Raw genomic sequence first — 23008 nt, forward strand, 5'->3', positions numbered from 1 at the left:
TGGTAGTAGCCACAAAGAAGCATTAAAAGAAAAAGAAGAGGAGAACTCAATTGTATTTTCTATCTATAAACAAGGTTTGGAATATGTTGAAGATAACATGGATGGGGTAGAAAGTGAAACAATGAATAGAATTTTTGTGTATGGGAGCCTTAAAGAAATTAAAAATTATTATGGATTGATGTCATAGCAGTCCAAAGAACGAGAATTCAAAACTCTCAATGGCGCAAGTGAATTTGTTGAAAAAGGAGTTGAAATGAATTCACATCATTCCAATTGTAGCAAGAAGCAATATCTAGAGTTCGATACTTGGAGTAACAAGAAGAAGAAACAAGTTGAAAATATCAAATATTGGAGCAACAAATACAAGAATAATTTTAATCAATATACTGCACAAAAGAAACTAAGAAACAAATACTTCATAAGCCTGACTTATACCAGTGGGCATGTTTTTAATATTATGTGTTTAAGTTAGAATACGATTAGGTATGGCCAATAATTCATTTTTCCATTAAGAGGGGGACCTATAGATAATGGAGAAATGAATTTTTTGGATTATGTAAGCTCTGAGGTCATGTTCTAGAAGTCATTATTTTCTAATGTAAAAATGAGTTGGAGTTGAGTAAAATCTTTATTGTCCAAATTATAATGTTTATTCAATGCATGAATCCCATTGATGTATAATGGAATCTATCATATATTGAATGCGTAACCAATCAAATTTAATAAAATATTATAGTGTTATTTTTCTTAAATTATTTTATTAAATGATTTAGATCTATTGTTTTTCATGTAAGATTTCCTTGGATCTTCTTCAAGCTCACCTAAAAGGGATACTATGATAACATCAACAATGGAAAAAATATCATAATTGAAAGAACACTTTATTTGTCATGTTTAATAATACTTTCTTATTTAATCAGTAGATCTTATACTTTCTATATACATTGCATTTTTTTGGAGGTGGTGTTCCAATCATATTTCAAGTAATCTCAACCCTTTCGAGCATTATAAGAGGATTAACTCTTATGAGTTAACCTATAAGTGGTTTAGGTCTTCTCTTTCTACTACTATAATACTACGTTTTAGTAACAATTATTATGCATTTATTCTTTATAATTATGCATTTAAATGTCAACATCTTATTTGCAACATTTTCATATGCCTTACATTTTTACGTTTGCATTTCATTATTTATTATCATGCACCTCCCTTTTCTTATTTTTGTCTGTGTCTTAGTTTACACCTTGTTTGCATTATCGTTTTCATCCTCATTGTGACATTTCCATCCACCTTTCGTATTGATGTTGTAAAGAACATTACAACAAGTGAGACAAAAATAAAGGAAAATACATTTAAAAAAGTGTAATTTAATATCAAAAAAAGAGCACAAAAAGTCACACATTCATTTTCCAATGTTGCTTATCTCTATATTTTTGTAGAATATTGCCATTATTGTATTTTTGTAGAATATTGGCATCATTAAAGATTCAAACCTGTGATTAATAATCACTTAGTGGTATAATGAATACGTTATAACTATTATAGGTGATTGGTAGCGTAGTGTAACTTCAATAAAGCCTTTATTAACTTGTTAAGATTGTAAATACCACTCACAAAAATTATTTTGGTTACATGATACACTAATTTCAAGTATATCAATGATATTTTGATTTCAAATATATATTAGTAGATGAATGGTTACCATCTTAATCAAGGCAAGGTCATTAGTAATTATGAAAATGATGTTTGGAACATTACTATGGAAGTGAAGGAGGAATAGGATGAGAAAGTAAAATTTGTCTTTACTTTTAATTCAAAAGGGATATATTTTATGAAATTAAGTTTTGTATTAAATATTGTTAAGGAAATCCATGTAGATAATAAATTTTCCTCTAACTTGTTTATAATGCTCAAAATCTATCAACCAAGGGGTTTCCTCGATGTAAAGTCCCAATTAGATCTCACACCATTTGGAGTAGGAACCCCATCCAGAGTATCGACCTGGTTGCCATATATTCTTATAGATTTTACTTGGCTCCAACTATCTACAAGAGGGATGCAAATGAGCCTTAGAAAAGCAAGTGAGTGTGCCTAGTGATTGTTTGGTTGTAAGTTTGTCAAGGTTCTTCTACCTCGGAGGGAGAAAAAGAAAGTGGGCCTCTAAGAGAGAGGTAATAGTAACACCCTAGTAGAGACACATGTAACCAATAATAATCTTTCTAACATCCAACTGAATAGTCCACAAATATGCGACGGTCATTACAACCAATCAACAAGAAAGATCTATCTAATATATAACAAAGTAGTCCACAAGGATGTGACAACAATAGAAACCATTCCAACACATTCTCAATATGATAAGTACCAAAATAACCAAAATAGTTCAACTACTTCAGCAAAAATGAAATAAAACATGAATCATAAATATCCACAGAATAGTGTTACAAATATTCATAATCCATGCATGAAAACATGTCAGCCATTAGGCTTCAAGTATTCAGTAAAAGTTCCAAGGCACATGTATACAATAAACACCACTAGCTTCAATAATGGAGCATTGGAGCCACTCCTTGCTCCCCAAAAGAACTAGCTTGACTCTCTAATGTCTTACAGAAGGAGCCAAGGTGAAAACTCCTTTTCTCATACAATGAGGGTGTATATATAACCAATGGGGTGATGCTTCATCTCCCTCATGATTGTTTGACTACCCTTTAACTTTACATGACTCTTCATCTTTTGTACATGTCATTTGGACTTCCACTTTACAATACATTTTCGAATAAGAAATTACATAATCCACAAGAATGTGGTGGCATATGACTACTCATGACATGACATGACATGAAAATACTGAAAAGGTGTTGTCTAAGGTTGGACTGAACCAGGTTTAGAGTTTACTACGCACCAACAAAACCCCCAATCATTGGCCCTCTCAGAAACGACCTGCAAGCATATCATAGTCTCACCCAAAGTGATTTATGGGGGGATGTAGAACCAGGTTTCTGCAGCCTTGAGGGATGATGGGATGTGGTATATTTTATGTTCTTTTTTCCTTAACATACATAGATTACTTCATAGGGTTGAATTATCTACCTAACCATGTCATTAACAACCATGAAAATACTACGCGGAAGTAAAATATAACCAAAACACTCAATAGAAAGAAAAATGTACATAATAAGCATACACAAGTTATGTCCATCAAAAATGTACTTCTTATATTAATTCTTTGAACAACGCACAAATCCTTGACCTCTGCACCCAATTGCAGATGTCTGCGCACTTAGCTATATACTTTAGGCCTTTGGGCACTCAGCTGCAGAGCCTTTCCTTCAAGACCCAAAACAAATTACAGAGATGATTGTAACATATCATTATTACTATCCTTCATTACATCAACTTACATATTTTCTCCTAAATATACTAATTACATCAACGAGTACATCAAAATACCATGATCCTCCTAAAAACAATCGATTATTTCCCAAAATCATTACAAAAATAAGGGACCTTAACCCACCCCGAAGCCCCTAAAACATCAAGCAATACATAGTTCCGCTCACATGTGACTCATCCCAAGTCACTCAGCTGCTTTGCCTCGAATATTTGTTGCGATTTTGTTATAGGCAATTTTGTATTGTTGTAGTATCTATGTTTCCTTCTTCTCTTCTCTAGGCACTTCTTTCAATAGTGCCTCTATCATTGGTCCCGCAGTCTTCTACAACACTGCTTCTTCCTTTTTTCGAAGCTCCTAGAGCCTCCCATCCACTTCTTGCAATAGTTGGAGAGCCTCATCCTGCCATGGTTGAGTTCTCTCCATTAAATTTTTCTCTTCCTTTATGAGTTCTTCTATCTGTTTATGAAGCGCCTTGCTTTCACTGATTCTGGTGAGCTTCTACAAGACTAGCAATGTCTTCACAGTTGCTCAAATCTCTTCTAGTTTCTTATGCTTCTGCTAGATATCACCTTCTATATTTTGTATGTTTGGATCTTCCTACAACGAAGTCCAAATATGCATGGTCTCATCCAATAATTTTCCACACTCTGGCACTGTCTCAGAGATCCTGTCACTGCAGTCTTTAGGGCAATCTTCCTTTGTTCGTGCACTTATGGTGGCATGGCTAGCTACAACTTCATTTGAATCTCACTAATCTTTATTTCATATTTGAACTGCACATCCATGATATTCTTCTTTGATTCCTTGACTACAAGGTCGAGCTTCGCGACCTTATCTTCTACTAATTCCTCCTCGCAGACATCCATGTGTGGAACTTCCCTACAAGTGGATTCAACCACCTCTTTCAATGTATGCTACTGTAGCTCTGCCTAATCCTTATCCTTAATGGCCCGGCTGAGCTATTTCTTCAGCGCATCACACTCTTGTTCTATGTGAATATCTAATTGTGAGGTGTGGTGTTGGTGCTCCTTTAGCTCATTCATGATCCCTTGGTGCAGGTCATGTAATACCGGAATGGGCAGCGTTGCCATGTTCATATTAACACGATCCCAACCTTTTGCCTGCTACTTGACTTCATTAGAGTCGAACTGCAGAGCTCCAACAAGTATCTGCTTTATCCTCATCTAAAATGTCATCTCTATTATTCTTTCTGGATGGGGTCTTTGACCTATTTGCGCTGGTTGTCTAGATGTTTATGCCAATATTTTCAATTCTGCAATGCTCTACTCAACACTTATCAGTAGCGTGTCACAGGAATCCTCTATTTTTCTCCATGACTTTTCTATGACTTCTTTAAATTTCTCCCCAATTTCTTCTAGGTCCCCATCAGTAAGGACCAGTTGCATTGCACCCTTGGATTTATCTGATTTTTGCTTCTTTCTTCTCCTTAGTGAAGTTCCACTGTGCATCTTCCTCTTTTGCTTTTCTGCCTTTGTCTTCTCCCTAGTCTTCTCTTCGTCATGCTCTGGCTCCTGTTCATCCTTGTCTTTATCTTTTCCACTTGGTTCCCCATTTTGCGAAGTTTCTTCCCCTGTTTCACTATCTCCTACATCTTTCTCCATCGTAGTCATCCATTCTGTGGGCCACTACTATATTGATGTCATAAGATCATATTTAGTGATTAAGTATGGTAGGGGATGCTATGTCTTCATTGTATCCTTTTGGGCCTGTATAGAGATCCTATGAAAGTTTTCTTTGAACTTTGCAACTGACTTATATTATTGGTACAAGCTTGGTGATAGTCTAGCGTGTTGATTTACCAACATATGTAAATCCATGTGATATAATACAAAAAAGTTATATTCTCTTGTGCTTGCGATGACACCTTAGTATACTAGAGCGAGGCATATCGTGCAACTTCACACACATCTGCTTCTATCGAAGGAAACTGTGAATCCTTTGACTCCTTCCATGCCAACAATGTTATGATCAAAAGAAACCATGTGTAATGAAAGGTATTACCTTCCTCCTGAGATTCTTGACAATCTTCCAAGAATTCTTTACATAGATATCCAGACTAATTGTACTGGACCCCGTTCTTGCACTGTGTAGCTAGGGAAAAAACTGTTGCGGGGACTTCATTGGCTCGGTATTTTCGCATAATCTTCACAGCTAAGATATGCATGTAAAAGCATACTCCTTGGTCACTAATCCAATTTATGTCGTAACCTCACGTTTTCTTGACCAAGCTGAACTTCTCCTTCATGTTCTGCATTATCGCTCTATCCTGATCCTTACCCATGAATTCTTTGGTGGGGTCCCTTCCTTGGTATGGAAACCTGGTAATCCGCCATATCAACATCTCGTCAATGGGGATCTTCTTTCCCATCTAAAGGTATCTATCCTGCACTAGCATGAGCAATTGTCTTATGTAGGCTGTGTTAGGTGTACTTTTGTCAAAGTGCAGTACGTTCATCTTGTTCAATTGCTCCAACCCTTGTACCCACTGATGCGGTTCCAATCTTGTTACTCCACTCTTTAGGTAATGGACCTGCTTTAGGTACTTGCTTGGTGCGAACTACGGGTATTTGTTTCGATCATTGAGGTCATTGTCCTTGAGCTTCAACTATGGGATTATTCCAAGCAATTCTCCTTCAAATGGTATTTTCTCTGGTAGAAATAGTGTAAATGCGCCATACTTTGCATCCTTGGAGTCTTTGACTAGTTTGGCATTGGGTTTTCTAGGTGGTAAATATTGAGGCAGCAGGGATGGAATTGGTGTGCTCTTTATCTCCATCTGATGTTGTTTTTCTTCTTCTTCACTGTCTCTTATGGGTTGGGCTTCTGGCTGTGGTTCAACAAGATTCTTAGGCTTCTTATCTTGCTTCTTCTTTGTTCTCTACTCTAGAGTCGGTTTCTTCCTTGGTGATCTTCACTGTGAGAGGGGTGATGTTGTGAGTGTGTCAGATGGTGTTGTAGCTTCCATAATTCCCTCTATACCTCTCTCTTCGAATATGCATATGAGCTCTTCAGTGTTCATGCAGTAGTGCGACTTTTGCAATTTCTCAATACTTAGCGATTTTTGAGCTCTCAGACAGAAAAGTGCCAAAATCTTGGTGAGACGTGGCCTTTTATAGTGCTCTTGATCTTCTAACCCCATCATTACCTTAGATCTTACTCATATTTTTTTTATTAACTGCATATCTATCCTTAGATCCTTGCCAACCTATCTCCATAAATGCAATTTTCCACTCCTCCAATGACCAGTTTCCTTTTTAATGGTCATATTTCCGATGAACTTTGATGCACCTTTCATTGTAGCGAAGAATCCTTCATGTGCCTTTGTTCTTATGAACTTTGACATACTCCTAACTATCACGAAGTAACCTTCCTATGTCGAAGCACTTTTCTGCAACGTAGTTTATAGTCCAGTGCCCACTTTCAACTGTAGGTAGCACTAAGACTTTCATCCTTTCTTTTTAGAGAGAAGCTACTGTTGAGTCTTGAAAATGTCATTCATTTCCATTACACTTTCACTCTTATGTCCATTATATCATCTCCATTTCACCTCCATTTCACTACTATGTCACCACATTCATCCCACTTTCATTTTCATTGAGCCACATTTATGTTTTTCCAATATTTATTAATTCTAAGCATTTTAAGTGAATTTATGGTTAAAAATTAGAAAATAAAGTGCATATGCTTATACCTAACAAATGGGTTGAGATTGTTGACATGTGTAGATTGAAATAAGGCTTCTAGAAGACCCTTATGTGGCACTCTAAGGCCAAATTCGAAATTGAGTGGAAAGAATCATGGAATCATGAGGATATGTGTCACATCTCCTAATTGTATTATAACTCTAAGAAGACATGTGTCTTATCAGTTCCTATTTTGATTAGAACTCTAGAGGTAGAGGGAGAGATTCATGGACTCTCATTAATGAGATGGCTTCTCATCTTTTTGTATAAATAGGAGATCTCTCTCCTTCATTTGTTAGTTCTTAAGTCTCAATTTAGAGTTCTTTAGCTTGGAGTTTGTAGTTCTTCCTTGATGGCTTTTGAAAGCTTTGGAGAGCTTTGTTGTACTTTGTAATTTTGAAGAATTTGAATAAAGCTTTGATGTTCTCAACATGGAAGGAGATGTGAAGTAGATTTTATGGAGCATCTTAGAATGTAAGGTAGAGTAGATTTCATTTTGTAATTTTGCTTTGATTTCATTATGTCATTTGATTGCTTTCAAGTTTGATAGTTTAGATTTTCCATTCATGCAATTTTAATTCATGTAAGTGTGTTCAACTGGTTGATTGTAGATTAGTAATACACATAGCTTTTTAATGACTAATGACATGATGGAATTATCTTGTCCTTCTGCTGATTTATTTTCTTAGTTCTAATTCCAGCATTGTTTATTTCTTTTAGTTTTGTTTTGTTCATTTACTTTTCTGCAAGATAGATATTAGACTACTCATGTCCATTTCAGTTACCTCCTATAGTCAGAGTGAGTCGAATGGTGAGGGATTGAAGTATGAATGCGTAGTTTGATATTAGTTTATTTTTCTGCAAGTTAGATATTAGACTATTCATGTCATTTTCAGTTACCTCCTATAGTCAGAGCGAGTCGAATGGTGAGGGATTGAAGTATGAATGTGTAGTTTGATATTAGTTTATTTTTCTGTAAGTTAGTGATTAGATTACTCATGTCATTTTCAGTTACCTCCTATAGCCAGAGCGAGTCGAATGGTGAGGAATTGAAGTATGAATGCGTAGTTTGAAAAATGGAATTTCAATTAAATGAACAGGCTGTGATGTAAGTCGGCGTGCCTGAGGAAGATAAATCTAATTAGGAATCAACTATGTGCTGGTGTTCAATCTTAATTACACGTCTTTAATGACTAATAGTCCCATGCAACGCGTGACTATGCTTCAGTTTCATGACCAACAGCAAAGACGTGTCCAAAAATCATACGGCTCTGTTTTAACTCCCTTACGTAAACCATTGAATAATCTACCAAATGTTGTTTTTGGAGGAGATATGAATTAGGATGATAAGCTGGATGGTGCTCCTCCTCTTCCTTATGGATGGTATGATGCTTGGGTGATGCTGAGACCTGGTCAGGATGGCTAGACATATGATACTAAAGCTAATCAAATGCTAGTTGGAAATCGTCTCTTGCAAAAGCGTTTGGATAGAATGTTTTGCCATTTTCAAAATTTTGAGGTCGAGAGTATTGATATGATAGGGACAAATCCCATTCCTAGTCTCTCCCATAAAAAGGAGAAGAAAACCAGAGGACGGTCTCAAATTTTGACTCTTCCTGTATCACTTTGGGTTGCTTTTAAAGCTTAGACCAAAAAAGAAAAAGATGATGGGGCTCATTGGGAGAGCTAAATCAGTTGAACACACTTAGACTTGGACTTTATTTAGCTAGATAAAAGGGGCAGTTAGGGATATGCGTCTGATGGCTGACTGTTTCAGCCACTTTCCGCAGTTGATTCAACTTTCCGTAGCTGGTTCAACTTTCAGCAATTGTTTTGTTAAACTCTAGGTTGCCGGTGTCATCAAGAAAAACAAGCCACATGGGTAGCTGGGAGAATGTCAGTACATGGATGGTGTCCTATTCATTTTATCCAATTCAATGAAAAAGACCCTGGTCAAAGGGAAGTCAAGTTGTGTGTTATCACTAAGTCGCCACACTGAGTCACCACACTAAGTCACTGCATGTCAAGAAAAAATAATAATTTTGAATCAATGAAATGAATAAGTTATTTTCTCACTTTTCTGAAGGTATTTATTAATTTTGGACTGATGATGAAAGATGAATGGCTAACTTTTTATTCTATATTTTTAGCTACAGAAACTGTGCATATTCCGCAGCTAAAGTCCAATTCCGCAGCCAGAAAAACTTTATTGTTCAAATCAGCCTAACTTTTTCATACAAAATCAGATTTTGATGATTTAAGTACCATTGGAAAGATCTCAACAAGATCTACACAATGAGAAATCCATCATTAGAATTTTAAATGGCAAATAATGAAATAAATTTCTGAAAAGAAGCAACATCAACTTGAGGCACTAATTCCAAATAAGGTATAAATTCTTTTGATTTTTCCTTTGAGAACTTGTTTCACTAATACAAATTCTTAGTTGTGTGCGTAAATATCTTAACTAGAGAGATTGGCCATCTCTCTCCTTTGATAATCTTACATTCCATTGTAGAAGAAGTATTATTTTTTTTGCAGGTTCCAGGAGGAAGGACAAATAACTACAAGAGAATGGTGTCTCTCTAAGAGACCAATTTGTTTCATAAGAGGATGATTAGCAACAAAGAGGAAATATGTTGATGCAAAATCAGATCCAAACACTTGAAAAACTTTCAGATACTATTGTCTCCATCACATCCATACTTCATAATAAACCATTCACTCCATATTTTCTATTTACATTCACATACACTTTCCATCTCTTTTTCTCCATTCATAACCCACAAATAAAAGCAAGAGGCTCATTCATATGCTTATTGCCCATTGCCATTTCTACTCTCCATTGCCATATTCCATTTTCATCTTCCATTTCCTGTCATTTTCATTCCGCAAATAAGTCCATAGTCCTTTGAGTCTAAGTTCTTTGTAAAAACACCTTGATGCTTTCATGCCTTAATGGCAAGTCCTCATGCTAACAAACAATGGGAATACATTAATGTCCCTTGTTCGTTAGATCTTCTAGGTGACTCGACATCGACAAATTCATTCCTACCTAGCAAGATGTGTTTGGGCATCTTGACTCTCATTGTCATTAATGGTGAGAGTTCTCGTGTTGACTAGTGGCATCTATTAGTGGTCACTAAGTCAACAATTTCCTACTATGTTCGATATCAAAACATCTTTTCACATAGTAGGAATTGTGCCAATAAGTTTTGAAGATGTGAAGACTATTATTTTCAGCATTTTGGAGCAAATTCAGCAAGTTTTAGTAGAAGCAATAAAAAGTCATCTTATCTTTCTATCCATGACTCCTCTTGTTCAGCCACTTGAAGAAGAATATGATCAGAATTTTTCAGCCACCACACATACAACTCATCCATTCCAAAGGGTAAGTGAAAGTACGTCATTTTCTAACTTTTGACCATAGAATTCCATAAAAAGCTAGAATGATAATTGTTGGAAAAACATTTCTCTTCCTCATTTCATAAAATTGTCAATATCATCAGTTGGGGGAGGAATACATTCATCTTCATATTTTTCCATATCCATATCATATTCAGGATCCCACATACTTCTAACATATATTAATTATTACATTGCTATTATGAGCATACAATGGCTTTTGAAAAAGTGCTTAAAGGATAAATTGGATACAGACAAAATCATAGTTGTCACACAAGAACCAACCATCATGCAATCCAATAAAGATATACTTTGCAACAATAATCAAAATATCATTATGCAAAGTTCAAAGATCAAAATAGAATGCAACAAAAAAAAATGGTTGTAACATAAGAACCAACCATGTTGCAATTCAAGTAAAACACTTTGCAAAAATATGAAGTTATCAAATGATATCATGCAAAGTTAAGCCAAAGCTCAAGATAAAAAGAGTTAATGTAATATATATTGCATGAGTACATGCAATAGCTTCAGTTGGGGGGTATGTTGAGTCTTGAAAATTTCATTCATTTCCATTACACTTTCACTATTATGTCCATTATATCACCTCCATTTCACTACTATGTCACCACATTCATCCCACTTTCATTATCATTGGGCCACATTTATGTTTTTCCAATATTTATTAATTTTAAGCATTTTAAGTGAATTTGTGGTTAAAAATTAGAAAATAATGTGCATATGCTTATACCTAACAAATGGGTTGAGATTGTTGACATGTGTAGGTTGAAAGAAGGCTTCTAGAAGACCCTTATGTGACACTCTAAGGCCAAACTCGAATTTGAGTGGAAAGAATCATGGGATCATGAGGATATGTGTCACATCTCCTAATTGTATTGTAATTCTAAGAAGACATGTGTCTTATCCGTTCCTATTTTGATTAGGACTCTACAGGTAGAGGGAGAGATTCATGGACTCTCATTAATGAGATGGCTTCTCATCTTTTTGTATAAATAGGAGATCTCTCTCCTTCATTTGTTAGTTCTTAAGTCTCAATTTAGAGTTCTTTAGCTTGGAGTTTGTAGTTCTTCCTTGATGGCTTTTGAAAGCTTTGGAGAGCTTTGTTGTACTTTGTAATTTTGAAGAATTTGAATAAAGCTTTGATGTTCTCAACATGGAAGGAGATGTGAAGTAGATTTTATGGAGCATCTTAGAATTTAAGGTAAAGTAGATTTCATTTTGTAATTTTGCTTTGATTTCATTATGTCATTTGATTGCTTTCAAGTTTGATAGTTTAGATTTTCCATTCATGCAATTTTAATTCATGTAAGTGTGTTCAACTGGTTGATTGTAGATTAGTAATGCACATAGCTTTTTAATAACTAATGACATGATGGAATTATCTTGTCCTTCTGCTGATTTATTTTCTTAGTTCTAATTCCAGCACTGTTTATTTCTTTCAGTTTGTTTTGTTCATTTACTTTTCTGCAAGATAGATATTAGACTACTCATGTCATTTTCAGTTACTTCCTATAGTCAGAGTGAGTCGAATGGTGAGATATTGAAGTATGAATGCGTAGTTTGATATTAGTTTATTTTTCTACAAGTTAGATATTAGACTACTCATGTCATTTTTAGTTACCTCCTATAGCCAGGGCGAGTCAAATGGTGAGGGATTGAAGTATGAATGCGTAGTTTGATATTAGTTTATTTTTCTGCAAGTTAGTGATTAGATTACTCATGTCATTTTCAGTTACCTCCTATAGCCAGAGCGAGTCGAATGGTGGGGGATTGAAGTATGAATGCGTAGTTTGATCTTAGTTTCATTTTATGCAATTTAGATATCAAATTACTCAATTTGTTTATGATTACCTCCTATAGCCAGAGCGAGTCGAATGGTGAGGGGTCAGAATATGAGTTGATGTAATATGATTTAGTTTACTTTGCTTACAGTTTTTGAATATCTTTAAGTTCGGTTTTCTTTTTATACAGCAGGAAGGATATTGGGTTTCATAGTCACTGGCTCATTATTTGGTTTAATTAGAATTTAGGTACTTTTTTATTTTCTCTTAGTAATTGATTTCATCATTGCAAGTTTGAAAACCTTTTTGAAAACTTTGATCAGTATTTCATCTTTTGTTTGATTGAAGTAGCTGCATATTTACACTTTTTCTTCAGAACTAATTCCATCAATAACATGTTTTAAGATCTTTTGAAGTGCTAAGTTTTGGAAGTTACCATTAGAGACATAGACTTTGTCTTGAAATCTACATCCATACTTGACCTTTAAAAGTATTCTTAAGACCTTAGAATAGGATTTCCATTTGCATTAGATACTTTCAGAAACCAACAAAAACAAAACCCCAAAACAAAATAAAATCTATAAAACAATGAAGTAAGAAAAAGGTTAACTAAGCACCTATGGTGCACCATACTTCATCAGTTTACGATACCCGGATTGATAATTTATGTAGAACAATTTAAGATGTTAAATTGACTAGACATTTTGGTGCCGTTGCTGGGGAAGTGTAATTAGGAGACCTTATTTATTACATCTAAAAAAAAATTAATAATTCTTGAGTATGCTCTCCTCCTGCACTTTGTGTGATCTGGAGGATCAGAAAAATGATTGTTATGTAAAAAAAAAAAATTAATAATTCTTGAGTATGCTCTCCTCCTGCACTTTGTGTGACCTAGAAGATCAGAAAAAGAATTGCTATGAAAGAAAGAAAAAAAAGGAGACAAAATAAACTTCATCATTTCATTTGATTCAAAGAAAAAGTTTAATTGTTTTGTTTAATAAAATATATATGTATATTTTTAATCTTTGAAAATATATATATAATTTTATTAACAAATCAATTTAAAAAAAAAAAAAAAAACTCATTGTTTTGTTTAATGAAATATATATGTATATTTTAAATTTATGAAAGTATAACATATAGTTTTATTAACAAAACAACTTAAAAAAAATATAATAAATTTTATTATTTTGTTTAGTAAAATATATATGTATATTTTTAATTTTTGGAAATATAACATATGTAATTTTATTAACAAAATAATTAAAAAAAAAAAAAGTACAAATTCAACATATTGCATGGACGGTTAAGATGATGCTAATTGAAAAAAAAAAAAAAAACATTTGTGTGGCTTTCAAAATAATGTGTGCGGAGTCCAATTTGTGTGGCATAAATTTTTAAACCATTTTAGCGTCAAAATCCTTAGACCTTGATCTCTCAGTGGCCTTCCTGGTATACCGATTAGTTTATAGGTATTTATGGTGCAGGACTTTGCAACAAAATTGTGAATGAAAGAAGACTCTAAAAGCAAAGTTGCTTTTCATTATTCATCTTACAGCTACTGTGTTTGAGGCAAATCTTCAATGGAGTAATCCTGAAAGTGAACAAAGCAACTGTGAATATGTTGCAAATGAGTGAAACATATGTGACTTATGGCTATCCTAATTTGAAGAATATTGGAGAGCTTATGTACATGAATAGAAAGATAAACACGCAGAGGATTCATCTGATAGACAACGCTGTTATTGAACAGGTTTTGGGGTCAGTATGGAATCACCTGTACTAAAAACTAAGTGAAGGTTTTCATGAATTGTTGAAGGTTCCAGCCACTCCAGATTGATTAAGATTATGTGCATTCCAAAATACATTGCCCCAATTCTTCAGCCCTGTCATCGTACTTGTGTAATACACCTGACACACAAAAACAAAAAAATGCGTAATAGCGGAGAAAAACGTCTAACTTCAAACGCACAATTTGGCCAAACGGAGATGAATTTGAAAAAAATAAAACATGGGTTTTTTTGCCAGCATGGTCAATTAGATAACCAAGAAACCATTTTAAGAAATTCGTGGTGGTCTGGGAGAAATCCTCGGTTCTTTGGAGCCCATTTTTGCCTACCGCGTGTAAAAAAACGGAATTTCAATTAAATGAACAAGCTGTGATGTAAGTCGGCATGCCTGAGGAAGATAAATCTAATTAGGAATCAACTATGTGCTGGTGTTCAATCTTAATTACACGTCTTTAATGACTAATAGTCCCATGCAATGCGTGACTATGCTTCAGTTTCACGACCAACAGCAAAGACGTGTCCAAAAATCATACGGTATGTTTTAACTCCCTTACGTAAACCATTGAATAATCTATCAAATGTTTTTTTTGGAGGAGATATGAATTAGGATGATAAGCTGGATGGTGCTCCTCCTCTTCCTTATGGATGGTATGATGCTTGGGTGACGCTGAGACCTGGTCAGGATGGCTGGACATATGATACTAAAGCTAATCAAATGCTAACTGGAAATCGTCTCTTGCAAAAGCGTTTGGATAGAATGTTTTTCCATTTTCAAAATTTTGAGGTCGAGAGTATTGATATGATAGGGACAAATCCCATTCCTAGTCTCTCCCATAAAAAGGAGAAGAAAACCAGAGGACGGTCTCAAATTTTGACTCTTCCTGTGTTGCCAAGTGATCACTTTGGGTTGCTTTTAAAGCTTAGACCAAAAAAAAAAAAAATGATGGGGCTCATTGGGAGAGCTAAATCAGTTGAACACACTTAGACTTGGACTTTCTTTAGCTAGATAAAAGGGGAAGTCAGGGATATGCATCTGATGATTGACTGTTTCAGCTACTTTCCGCAGCTGATTCAACTTTCCGCAACTGGTTCAACTTTCTGCAACTGTTTTGTTAAACTCTAGGTTGCGGGTGTCATCAAGCAAAACAAGCCACATGAGTAGCTGGGGGAATGTCAGTACATGTATGGTGTCCTATTCATTTGATCCAATTCAATGAAAAAGACCCCAATCAAATGGAAGTCAAGTTGTGTGTTATCACTAAGTCGCCACACTGAGTCGCCACACTAAGTCACTACATGTCAAGAAAAAAATAATAATTTTGAATGAATGAAATGAATAAGTTATTTTCTCACTTTTCTGAAGGTATTGATTAATTTTGGATTGATGATGAAAGATGAATGGCTGACTTTTTATTCAAGATTTTTAGCTACAGAAACTGTGCACATTCCGCAGCTAAAGTCCAATTCCGCAGCCAGAAAAACCTTATTGTTCAAATCAGCTTAACTTTTTCATATAAAATCAAATTTTGATGATTTAAGTACCATTGGAAAGATCTCAACAAGATCTACACAATGAGAAATCCATCATTAGAGTTTGAAATGGAAAATAATGAAATAAATTGCTGGAAAGAAGCAACATCAACTTGAGGCACTAATTCCAAATAAGGTCTAAATTCTTTTGATTTTTCCTTTGAGAACTTGTTTCATTAATACAAATTCTTAGTTTTGAGTGTAAATATCATAACTAGAGAGATTGGCCATCTCTCTCCTTTGATAATCTTACATTCCATTGCAGAAGAAGTATTAGTTTTTTTGCAGGTTCTAGGAGGAAGGACAAATGACTACAAGAGAATGGTGTCTCTCTAAGAGACCAATTTGTTTCATAAGAAGATGATTAGCAACAAAGAGGAAATATGTTGATGCAAAATTAGATCCAAACACTTGAAAAACTTTCAGATACTATTGTCTCTATCACATCCATACTTCATAATAAACCATTCACTCCATATTTTTCATTTACATTCACATACACTTTCCATCTCTTTTTCTCCATTCATAACCCACAAATAAAAGCAAGAGGCTCATTCATATGCTTATTGCCCATTGCCATTTCTACTCTCCATTTCCATATTCCATTTTCATCTTCCATTTCCTGTCATTTTCATTCCGCAAATAAGCCATGTTTCAATGCAAATTATTGAGTCCATAGTCCTTTGAGTCTAAGTTCTTTATAAAAACACCTTGAGGCTTGCATGCCTTAATGGCAAGTCCTTATGCTGACAAACAATGGGAATACATTAATATCCCTTGTTCGTTAGATCTTCTAGGTGACTCGACATCGACAAATTCATTCGTACCTAGCAAGATGTGTTTGGGCATCTTGACTCTCATTGTCATTAATGGTGAGAGTTCTTGTGTTGATTAGTGTCATCCATTAATGGTCACTAACTCAACAATTCCCTACTATGTTCGACATCAAAACATCTTTTCACATAGTAGGAATTGTGCCAATAAGTTTTGAAGACGTGAAGACTATTATTTTCAACATTTTGGAGCAGATTCAGCAAATTTTAGTAGAAGCAATAAAAAGTCATCTTATCTCTCTATCCATGACTCCTCTTGTTCATCCACTTGAAGAAGAATATGATCAGAATTTTTCAGCCACCACACATACAACTCATCCATTCCAAAGAGGTAAGTGAAGGTACGTCATTTTCTAACTTTTGACCATAGAATTCCATAAAAAGCTAGAATGATAATTGTTGGAAAAACATTTCTCTTCCCCATTTCAAAAAATTGTCAATACCATCAGTTGGGCGGGGAATACATTCATCTTCATATTTTTCCACATCCATATCATATTCAGGATCCCACATACTTCTAACATATATTAATTATTACATTGCTATTATGAGCATACAATGGCTTTTGAAAAAGTGCTTAAAGGATAAATTGGATACAAACAAAATCATGGTTGTCACATAAGAACCAACCATCATGCAATCCAATCAAGATATACTTTGCAACAATAATCAAAATATCATTATGCAAAGTTCAAATATCAAAATAGAATGCAACAAAAAAAAAATGGTTGTAACACAAGAGCCAACCATGTTGCAATTCAAGTAAAACACTTTGCAAAAATATGAAGTTATCAAATGATATCATGCAAAGTTAAGCCAAAGCTCAAGGATGAAAAGAGTTAATGTAATATATATTGCATGAGGACATGCAATAGCTTCAGTTGAGGGGTATGTTGAGTCTTGAAAATGTCATTCATTTCCATTACACTTTCGCTATTACGTCCATTATATCACCTCCATTTCACTACTATGTCATCACATTTATCCCACTTTCATTATCATTGGGCCACATTTATGTTTTTTCAATATTTATTAATTCTAAGCCTTTTAAGTGAATTTGTGGTAAAAATTAGAAAATAATGTGCATATGATTATACCTAACAAATGGATTGAGATTGTTGACATGTGTAGGTAGAAGACCCTTATTTGGCACTCTAAGGCCAAATTCGAATTTGAGTGGAAAGAATCATGGGATCATGAGGATATGTGTCACATCTCCTAATTGTATTGTAACTCTAAGAAGACACGTGTCTTATCAGTTCCTATTTTGATTAGAACTCTAGAGGTAGAGGGAGAGATTCATGGACTCTCATTAATGAGATGGCTTCTCATCTTTTTGTATAAATAGGAGATCTCTCTCCTTCATTTGTTAGTTCTTAAGTCTCAATTTAGAGTTCTTTAGCTTGGAGTTTGTAGTTCTTCCTTGATGGATTTTGAAAGCTTTGGAGAGCTTTGTTGTACTTTTTAATTTTGAAGAATTTGAATAAAGCTTTGATGTTCTCAACATGGAAAGAGATGTGAAGTAGATTTTATGGAGCATCTTAGAATGTAAGGTAGAGTAGATTTCATTTTGTAATTTTGCTTTGATTTCATTATGTCATTTGATTGCTTTCAAGTTTGATAGTTTAGATTTTCCATTCATGCAATTTTAATTCATGTAAGTGTGTTCAACTAGTTGATTGTAGATTAGTAATGCACATAGCTTTTTAATGACTAATGACATGATGGAATTATCTTGTCCTTCTGCTGATTTATTTTCTTAGTTCTAATTCCAGCACTGTTTATTTCTTTTAGTTTTGTTTTGTTCATTTACTTTTTTGCAAGATAGATATTAGACTACTCATGTCATTTTCAGTTACCTCCTATAGTCAGAGCGAGTCGAATGGTGAGGGATTGAAGTATGAATGCATAGTTCGATATTAGTTTATTTTTCTGCAAGTTAGATATTAGACTACTCATGTCATTTTCAGTTACCTCCTATAGCCAGAGCGAGTCAAATGGTGAGGGATTGAAGTATGAATGCGTAGTTTGATATTAGTTTATTTTTCTGCAAGTTAGTAATTAGATTACTCATGTCATTTTCAGTTACCTCTTATAGCCAGAGCGAGTCGAATGGTGAGGGATTGAAGTATGAATGCGTAGTTTGATCTTAGTTTCATTTTATGCAATTTAGATATCAGGTTACTCAATTTGTTTATGATTACCTCCTATAGCCAGAGCGAGTCGAATGGTGAGGGGTCAGAATATGAGTTGATGTAATATGATTTAGTTTACTTTTCTTACAGTTTTTGAATTGATTTAAGTTTAGTTTTCTTTTTATACAGCAGGAAGGATACTGAGTTTCATAGTCACTAGCTCATTATTTGGTTTAATTAGAATTTAGGTACATTTTTATTTTCTTTTAGTAATTGATTTCATGATTGCAAGTTTGAAAACCTTTTTGAAAACTTTGATCAGTATTTCATCTTTTGTTTGATTGAAGTAGCTGCATATTTACACTTTTGTTTAAGTACTAATTCCATCAATAACATGTTTTAAGATCTTTTGAAGTGCTAAGTTTTGGAAGTTACCATTAGGGACATAGACTTTGTCTTGAAATCTACATCCATACTTGACCTTTAAAAGTATTTTTAAGACTTTAGAATAGGATTTCCATTTGCATTAGATACTTTCAGAAACCAACAAAAACAAAACCCCAAAATAAAATAAAATCTATAAAACAATGAAGTAAGAAAAAGGTTAACTAAGCACATATGGTGCACCACACTTCATCAGTTTACGATACCTGGATTGATAATTTATGTAGAGAAATTTAAGACATTAAATTGACTAGACAGCTACCATGGCAGGGTTATACCTATACAGTTTCAACCTGCTGCCATTCACCCTTCCTGGTATCAATTCTCCATTGAAATTCACCAATTGAACTGTGCCTCCATCTGTGATATGCTTGATGATATGGGGGCCTAACCAATGCATCTTAAAATTTCCTGAGAATTTCATGAATTTACTATCATACAGAAGGACAAGATATCCTTCCTGGAACATCTTCTGCTTGATATGTTGTTCGTGCCAATATTTTTCTCTTGCTTTCTACACCTGCTGATGAAATACTACCTCAAAACTATCTTCCTATAATGCAAGAAATTGCACCATTCTTTCCTCCATTGTGTCAGGGTCAACCATGTTTGTAAAGACTGCAATCCTTAAGCTTGACATAATATACTCCATGGGCATCATGGATTCTTTCCCATAAACCAATCTGAAAGGTGTTTGGCCCTGTCATCTTCTTTCATGTGGTTTTATAAGCCCATAAGATCGCTGGAATTCTCAGATCCTAGACATCTATGTTCACATTGCACACTTTAGTCAGTGCATTTTCCAAAATCTTGTTAAAAGCTTCGACTATGCCATCTTCCTGAGGGTGATATGGGGTGATCTTCTGATGATACATTTGGAATTCTTCAGTCAATGCCTCAATATTCTTATTCAGGAAATGTGAACCTTGATCACTCATCAAGACCTTTGGACACCCAAATCTAGACCAAATATACTAAAAAATGAACTTCATAGTAGTTTCTAGCTGCAATCCCTTACTACATGTGCCTCATCCCACCTTCTCAAATAATCAGTTGTTGTGATTATATACCTTGCACCAGTTTTCTACCTAGGTGGGTTGATAAATCCAACGAAATCAATGGCATATTTGTCAAAGGCCTGCAATGCCACCTGTGACGCCAATGGAATTTTATCCCTCTTTGATGGCTTCCCACTTCTCTTACATACATCACATGATTGGTAATACTCCTTTGCATCCTTGCTTAGTGTGGGCCACCATAATCCTACTCTTAAAACCTTATGTGTAGTGGCCTTCCCTACATAATGTCCACCAGCTACGCCTCCATGAGCTTCTGCAAAAATAGTTTGTCTTTCATGTTCGGGGACATACCTATGCAGTGTTTCATTTGGTCCCATATTATACAAATGTCCTATTATCAATGAAAAATCAACTGCTTTTACCGCCAACTCCTCCTTCTGCTGCATAATGTATTCTGCAAGGGCCATTCCTGTAGCCAAAAACTTAAAAATGTCTGTGAATTGATCATCTGCAATCTTGATTGCAAACAATTATGTGTCAAAAATATTATCTTCAATGTTTGTTGGTTCTTCCCTTGTTTCCAACCTTGATATATGATTAGGCCCAACATTCAACCTTCCTGGTTTAACAATAACTTCAAAATCATACTCCTAAAATAAAAAAAACCATCTACACATTTTCCCTCCTAGGATAGGCTTATTCACCATATATTTCAATGCAAAATGATCTGTGAACACCTTAAAATGTGATCTCAATAAATAATGTCTAATTTTATGCAATGCATATACCATAGCCAGGCCTTTTCTTTCTGTAGTAGTGTAGTTCTTCTCTGCTTTAGACAACTTCCTTCTTGCAAAAGCTATAGGGTGATCGATTTCTCCTGCACTAGGCTATGCCAATACTACTCCCAAAGCTATGCAAGGTGCATCTACATGAACATGAAACTCCTTATTCTAGTCTAGGAAAACCAAGATAGGTGAAATTACCATCTTTTCTTTCAATATATCATGACTTTTCTCGCATTCTTAATTCCATTGAAAGGTCACATCTTTCTTCAATAGTTTCTCCATTGCCGCAATTATCTACGCATAACCCTTAATGAATTTTCTATAATATCTCTTGTGTCCCAATGTAGTGCGCAATTGTCTCACTATTTTTGGTGGAGATAAGTTCACAATGACAACTATCTTCGCAGGATCCACCATCAAACCCTGCTTGCACACAACATGCCCCAATAATATGCCAAAAGGCACACAAAATATACATTTCTTTAATTTCAATGATATATGGTACTATCTACATGTGTCCAACATAAGCCTTGAACTCACAACATCTGTTTTCAACAGTCCAAAGACTTTCCAATCATCAAAGTATACCTCGAGGAATTTGTGTATGTACTCCTTGAATATTGCGACCACAATTCTTGAAAATATAGCAGGGGTGTTCTTCAACCCAAAAGGCATCACTATATACTGATATGAGCCCCACTCTGTTGCAAATGTGGTCTTATGCCTATCCTCTCATGCAATCCTAATCTGATGATAGCCAAAAAATCCATTTGTGAATGAGTAGGTCTCCTGTCCTCCTACATTATCCAACACTTTATTTGTAAAGGGTGTAGTGAAGGGATCATGCACACATGCCTCATTTAATTTCCTTAGATCCACAAAAATTCTGATTTCTCTTTTAGTCTTCTTTTCCTAGACCACCATAGGAATTACCCACTCTGATTCCTCCACAAGTTCAATGATCCTTGTTGTTATCATTTTATCTAAATCATATTTCACCGTTTCCTTATATTTGGGGTTCAATCTGTAGGGTATTTTCTTAAAAAGTTTTTCATCAGGTTTAAGTGGAATCCTCATGACTCCTAGGTCCCCTAATATGCACTTCATTTCTAAAAATTTTGTAGGGAATAGATCTTGGTATTCATGTAGTAGCTTTGTAACTTTACTAAATGTATCCTCGTCCCAGTAGTCTCCAATCATTGCGAAATTCAGTTCCTCCTCTGATCCTATATTCACCTTTTTACTGAATTCACTATATCTGGTATTTCTAGCTCAGGTCCAATGACTTTTCGATGTCCTTCTAATTTTGTTATGTCAATATTGCGTGGATCTTCATCTTCTTTTGCATTAATGTTATAGCATTCTAGTGCCTGTTCTAGCTACGCAGTCCAATCTTGTTGCTTCCATGTCAACGAGGTCGCATTCCCAAAGATATTTTCCCTAACTGTCTGAAGAGCCAAGTATATGCATGGAAAATCATATTCAAAATTGAATGTTAATATAAACCCTTCAACAAAATCTGCCAAATTTACAGTACCATGGTGCAGTTCTGTTTCTAGGTACCAGTTCATAAGAATTTTCTGTAATGTGTGAATAAACCCATGTACCCATTGATATTGTGGGATCTCCTCCCATACTCTAGTGCATTGTTGAATATGCTCCCTAGATTCAGTGCTACCATCATATTTCACCTCTATTTTTGTATCTACTGGCCCAAACCTGATCCACATTAATATTCAACACTCCTGCCAATCTATGATATTTCTTTTATGTGCACCCAACCATCTAGCACGGGTAGACCTCAGGGCCACATCCAAAGATAACAACCTTTTCTCTTCTAGCATTTGTCTTTCATAATCATCAAGGAAAGTGTTTACATTACCTAAACCATCATAGTAAGGAAAGTTACATACCTCAGAAGCTATAGAGCGAAGTGATTTAGTGATCCTTGCACATCGCCTTGTACACACTTTGTGTAGCCTATTATGCCAATTTTCCAATTCTTCTTCTGAATCTGAGGTACAAGAATTATCTTACTCCCAACTCAATTTTCCATCTACAGTGGGGTTAATCCATTCCTCTTCTTTAGTTGTTATCTGAATTTTTTTTTCTATATCTGTTGTGCAATACTCATCTCTAACAGGCTCTGTATATCTCACCC

This window comes from Pinus tabuliformis, chromosome Q (genome assembly GCF_031772625.1).
Source record: "Pinus tabuliformis cultivar Carrire ecotype Pingquan chromosome Q, CPIR1, whole genome shotgun sequence".
NCBI classification, from domain to species: Eukaryota; Viridiplantae; Streptophyta; class Pinopsida; order Pinales; family Pinaceae; genus Pinus; species Pinus tabuliformis.